The sequence below is a fragment of the Oryctolagus cuniculus genome, chromosome 12, assembly GCF_964237555.1.
Source record: "Oryctolagus cuniculus chromosome 12, mOryCun1.1, whole genome shotgun sequence".
In the NCBI taxonomy this organism is placed as follows: domain Eukaryota; kingdom Metazoa; phylum Chordata; class Mammalia; order Lagomorpha; family Leporidae; genus Oryctolagus; species Oryctolagus cuniculus.
In genome coordinates, this window is record NC_091443.1 from 113,572,633 (window position 1) to 113,579,101 (window position 6,469).

A 6,469-nucleotide genomic window follows, 5' to 3' on the forward strand; every position below is an offset into this window, starting at 1 on the left:
TAATCCTCCTCCTGCAGTGCTGGCATCCCATGTGTGTTCCAGTTCTAGTCCCAGCTTTTGCTCTTCCAATCCAGCTCTCTGCTATGGCCCAGGAGTGCAGAGGAGGATGGCCCAAGCGCTTGGCCCTGCACTGCATGGGAGACCAGGATAAGCACCTAGCTCCTGCCTTCAGATCAGCACAGTGCAGCGGCCGCAGCGCACTGGCTGCGGAGGTCATTGGAGGGTGAACCAATGGCAAAAGGAAGACCTTTCTCTCTGTCTCTCTCTCTCACTGTCCACTCTGCCTGTCAAAAAAAAAAAAAAAAGAAAAGAAAAAAGAAACAAAATGAAATTCTAAAACTAGGAAACAACGGTTAAGCTCCAAAAGATGTTTTTGAGTGTTCCTTTTCACTAATGAGGGTAGTCTGTCCTTTTCAGTAGAGACCTGGTTCACTTTGATGAGCTTCATTAACTTTGTCCAGAAATATCAGTAGTGGGATCAATTCCTCCTGAACCTCTCTGTGCACTTTTGATGCAAAGATGACAAACATTTTATTGCTGGTGAGTTGGCTGAGATGTGGTTTTAGCTCATCACCAATCACTGCATGAACAGCCACCAGACAGAGGACACCAGCTTCCTGAACACTGCTCTCTGAGTGATCATAACCCTGTATTAGGCCTAGCATACTTTCTGGCAAAAGTCGGTTAAGGGGTTCCTTGGACTTTCTCGCTATCACATTTGTTTGCATTTTGATTGCAGCCATGTTAATTGGGTAATCTGTAGTCTGGATGATAGGACCAGGCACTTTGATACATTGCTCTGGAGTAATGGAAGTAGCTAGTGCTGATGCAGCTCCCTCAGCAGATCTCATCACCTCCTTATGAGGATCTTTATGTGCTTCCAATGTTTTCATTACAGTCAGTTCTGCATCGTTTTTAAATCTTGCTAGTTGATGCCTTAGGTTCTCTCAAAACCTCTAATGCCAAAGCCCTGATTGTTGGCTCTTTATCTCCAAGGGTTTCAAGCAATAAAAGCAATATTGTTTTGAAATGTTCATCCCAAACACTGAAAGATTTTTCCTATTCCACTTTCATGAGTTCTTAGAGGGTGATCTTTCTTTCTTCCACACGTTCATTGTGATTAGACAGCTCCTTCAATAATTCTGCAACTAGGTCAGAATGCTCTAAGGAAGGATCATCAGGAAATTGAGCAGAATCATCTGTCGCTCCCCCTCTTCATGGAGGAACGACACTAAACCCTGCGCTGTTCTTTTGTCTGCTCGGCCCTTCCCGGGTTTGCTGCTGGTTCTTCCCAGGTTGGCTACCGACCCTTCCACCTCCGTGGAAGGGCGGTTCCCCCTAGCCACTTTCCCCACTTCCGTGGGGGAGCGGCACACCGCTGGCCGGCTCTCTTGGGGGCTGCACAGGTGTTCCCTTAGATAGATGTTCCCCTTAGATGTTCCTGGTGCATGTTGTCTCTCTCCTCCTTTATAGTCCTCTTCCACCAATCCCAACTCTGCTACCCACACGCCGAGTACACTGCTCTCCTCCAATCAGGAGCAGGTCCTGCAGCTTGTCAAGTTGGTGAGAGGCAGCTGGGTAGAAGCTGTTTCCTCCTCTCCCAGCGCCATATTGTGGGAAAGCAGATGCATAGAATAAGTCTTAATTCCAGTAACTTAGTCTAGTCCGAGTTGCTCCCAGTTGCTCCCCACAATCATCATCAAACATGGGTTCCTTGAGTGTAGAAATGTTGAAGGGACTGATGCTATCTCAAGAATGGTGTGGATTATAGTCTTGAGAGCATAGGTAGGAGTGAGCAGGCAACAAATGGAGCAATGAAGTTTTATTATCAAGAGCTGTTTGGCTTGAGTCAGTAGCATCACCTCCTGCTCTTGGGTCAGCAACACCAGGACCACCACACACTGAATCACCATCATCCTTTTTGGAATCCTTTTTCAATTGCTCATTCATATCTTCTTGACTACAGAAACTGAAATTCTGAATTGCTTCAGTGACACCTCAAAGAGAGCTGTAAATATCTTCAGAGTTTATATTTTCTGAATCATACTCAAATGCACTTGGAGATAATGTATTCTGTGATTTACTGGTAGGAGAAGTAAGAGGAATGGACTAGTTGGCTGGCGATCATGGTGTTGGTCTCATCAAAGGATTCCCCATGGAATTCTGCATTCTGTTGCTGGTATTTCAAAGGTGATTATGAAGAAGCTTGGTAGCACCATCCTGAAAAGATTTTGGTAAAGTTCCTAATAACATTGTAAACTCCAGAGTATTGAGTTCAAATAAAGAAATCAGCTCTGATTGTGCTGCCTTCCGAACATCAGAACATTTGGGTTCTGTTGTCCAAATGATAACTTGAGACATTGCCAGGCAAGTTTCAGGGTAATTTATAAAATCTCTTGCGCCAATCTGTTTGGCTATAGTTTTTATGTATATAAGTATAGCAACCTTCACCTTGAAGCTTGGTGTTTGGGTCTGGCCAACTGTAAATCTCATTAGAATATTAAACTGAAGATCAATTGGAAAAGATTCTCTGGTGCCATCAGGGCCTTTCTGAACTTTTGCCTGAACAGACCCAAGCAAGTCAGCACCCATTTCTTTTTTTATTAGTTGTGTGAGCAGCACAGATAACCAATCTTGAGGATCATCCTTGTGGACCTGTATCAGATCCACTAGGCTCTCCAAAAACATGTTGAACACCCTGCCATAAGGATCAGCAAATATTCTTGTGAAAATCTCACATAATCTTTTCAGGTCAACTCGACTTAAGGGTCTCTGATTTTTTTTTAAATAAGTTCTGCAGTCCCAGGAGTCCTTCCTTCCTTTCTGACCAGTTGGAACTAGCACATCTATTAAGGACTTTTGCAGCATCTTCCATCTGCCTCATATATGTTGGACTACTACCATTTTGAGAACTATATAAGCCTTCTTAATAAGAACTAGACACATTGCTGTTGGCATCATCATCTGAAAACATTCCATATAATTCATATCTTTGAGCAGGTTTTTTCAGGGCATCTGCTACTGCCTCTTCCACATTGGAACCTGTGTTCAGGACTCTCATATCACTGACTGAAGATGACGGTCAGCTTGATTGACTGATCCCATACCCCAGACCCAGGGGTTGAAAAATCAAACAGGATTTGTGTCCTGGTTGCTCTCCTGATTTTCTCCCCAGCTGCATCCCTGACTCACATTGGTCATGGAATGTGACTATTCTGGGCAACTCAGAGTCTTGATGGGCTAGCATCTCTGCTACAACCCTGGCCACTTGGTACCTTGTTTCTTTTCTGCACTAGGGCAAAATTGACCAGGACTCTTTGAACACCAGAGCTCACAGTATAGAGAGCTATTGTGGACAGAACTCTTCCAGAAGACCCCGACTGGCTACCAGGCTGTGATTTGGAGACCATTTTCATTCAGCTTTGTCCTCTAGAGTCCATCTTGGCATTTCCCATGCCAGAATGCGGTGCTGAAAGCTTTGCTCTCACCTGCCCTAGGGAGCATAGGAACCTGGATTCAGCGCACCTGCACCCACCTGCACCCAACTGCCCACTTTCACAGACTTCCCAGAAGCATGATGTGCCTTGGCACCAGCAAAAGTATTCACATCAATGTCACTTCATGAACACTGCAGACTTCCTGGAAGGGAACTGGCTTTGCTGCTACCTGCTGATACTCTTCCAGCCACAGCTGACAGATTTGCTGTAGACCATTTGGAAGAAAAAGGGTAATTGAAACTTTCTTGTGAGCTAGATTAGGACCTGTCTGATTGTGGAAGAGATTCGACACTGCTGGAACTTCTTAAGTAGGCATGAATACTCTTCTGATACTTGGTTCAAGGGAATTATACAATGTTTCAGATTCACCAGAAAGTGGTTTCTAAGACTCATGTAAGTCTTTCTTGTTTCCACTCTTGCCTCAGCATCAGCATCAGCATCATGAATTCCCTTCTTAATAGTTTTTTTAAATTTTTGTTTAACAGGTAGAATTATAGACAGTGAGAGAGAGAGAGACAGAGAGATAGGTCTTCGTTCCATTGGTTCACTCCCCAAATAGCTGCTATGGCTGGTGCTGCACCAATTTGAAGCCAGGAGCCAGGTGCTTCCTCCTGGTCTCTTGTGAGGGTGCAGGGGCCCAAGCACTCTGGCCGTCTTCCACTACTATCCCAGGCCACAGCAGAGAGCTGGACTGGAAGAGGAGCAACTGAGACTAGAACTTGGTGCCCATATGGGAACCCAGTGCTTTAGGTGGAGGATTAACCAAGTGCGCCATGGCACCAGTCCCCCTTCTTAATTTTTTTGACCAAGACAGCTGCATGTCTTTATAAGGAATGAGTCTGCCACTCTTGCAGCAAGAAATCTAAAAATTCAAATGAACCTATCCTCACAGACTGATTTTGATGTGCAATTGCATATTATTAAAGGCACAAGTCTGGACACATGTGTATTCTGAATGATGAACATGATTGCTGCACATCCAGAAGTTGCCATGACTGTTCCAGCTATGGTAACGCAAGCTTCCTGAACCACTTGGAATCTAAAATCCTTAGCTGCAAGTTTAAATGACCCACCCAACAAGCATAAATGTGGAGAAAGTGATCATATTGTGCAGCTCCAGCAACCAGCAGTGACCAGATTTTCTTAAGTGCATTGGCACACTGATCCCAGTCATGTTTGTCCTCTGACAAACTTTCCCTGATTTTATTGAATGTTTCTTCAAGTTTTTGACTAGAATAGATCTGAATAGAAGGGACATCTGTAAAAGCTTTTACAAAATCATCCTCATCTGGCCCAAGTCTTTGGGCCCTGCACCTGGATGGGAGACGAGGAGGAAGCACCTGGATCCTGGCTTTGGATTGGTGCAGCATGCTGGCCATGGCGGCTATTAGGGTGGTGAACCAAGGGAAGGAAGACCTTTCTCTCTGTCTCTCTTTGTCACTGTCTAACTCTGCCTGTCAAAAAAAAAAAAAAAAAAAAAAAAAAAAAAAAAAAAAAAACCACAAAATCATCTTTGTCAATGGCTCCAACACCTCCTTTTGAAGCGTCTCCAAGCTAAGGGACACCTGCTGAACCAGGTTTCCTTGCACTGTTAACAGGATTTCTGGACATTTTAGGTTCAGGAACCTTGAAGGCTGAAGCAGCTGATGATGGTCTATTTCCATCCCCTGATTTTTTTCATCATCAAAGCGTTTATGTTTGCAGACACTCAAAAATCATACCACCTGGATTTTGCACTACTTTAAATTTAGAAATGATCATTTTTAATCTAGCAGAAGGAATTCCTCTTGTTAAAGATCTACTCACACTTTCTCTCCCACATGTCTATAAATCTCCACTATAACCAATATTGCAGCTTCTCTCACTTGACTATTAGAATCTCCAAATAGTACACACAATGTTATACCAACTTGATGAGGACTAATGGCTGAGTCCCAAAATTGTTTAATGTTTCAATAAGACACAGACACATACCTTGTTGAGATAGAAAATTCTCGTGTTTAAAAACTGAAGTCGGCTGGCGCCGCGGCTCACTAGGCTAATCCTCTGCCTTGCGGCGCCGGCACACTGGGTTCTAGTCCTGGTTGGGGCACCGGATTCTGTCCCGGTTGCCCCTCTTTCAGGCCAGCTCTCTGCTATGGCCCAGGAGTGCAGTGGAGGATGGCCCATGTACTTGGGCCCTGCACCCCATGGGAGACCAGGATAAGTACCTGGCTCCTGCCATCGGATCAGCGCACTGCACCGGCTGCACCGCACCAGCGGCCATTGGAGGGTGAACCAACGGCAAAGGAAGACCTTACTCTCTGTCTCTCTCTCTCACTGTCCATTCTGCCTATAAAAAAAATAGAAACCAACAGTGCCATTACACACATAGGTGGTGCTACTTCATTCATAAACTTCAATATCACTATTTGAGCTTCATCTCAAACCTTATTTTTGACATCTCCCATTCTATTAAAATTTCAATAATCTTTGCTATATAAGATTTAAATTGTGTTGAAAATTTATGAAAAAGGCACTTAAATTGCCAATCCCGTTAATGATACCTGATCATTGCTTGATCTCACCCAGCCAATGAGCGCATCAATGATCTTGGCCAGGTGGCTCTGGTCATCTTCCAGGTCTGAGATGGCACTGGGGGTATTGAGATACAGCAGGAGTTCCTGGATGACCTGCAACCTGCTGCCAACATCCTTCTGCAACACCTGGGCACTGAAATACTCCATGCTATGGGGTTCCATGGCTGCAGCCAGTGAGGGGCCAACTTTTGCCCAGCCTCCAGTGTGGGTAGGCACTGGGAACCCACAGAAAGTGCAACAGAGGTGTGGCTCCTGGCGCTAGGCAGGCGGTGGGAGCAGTGCCAGGTGCGCAGCTACCCCCAAACTAGTCAAACTTGCACCTGCTGAGCTCCATCCCACTTCTGAGACATTTCTGTGCTAGGCAGTGAAATTTATTGTTTGAAGTTTGAGTTA

The 6,469-nt window shown here is 44.9% G+C and overlaps 1 pseudogene; it reads right to left on the reverse strand.

Moving 5' to 3' along the window:
• Positions 1-447: 447 nt before the first annotated feature.
• On the reverse strand, positions 448-6,238 carry LOC100342606 (CLIP-associating protein 2-like; annotated as a pseudogene).
• Positions 6,239-6,469: the final 231 nt, after the last annotated feature.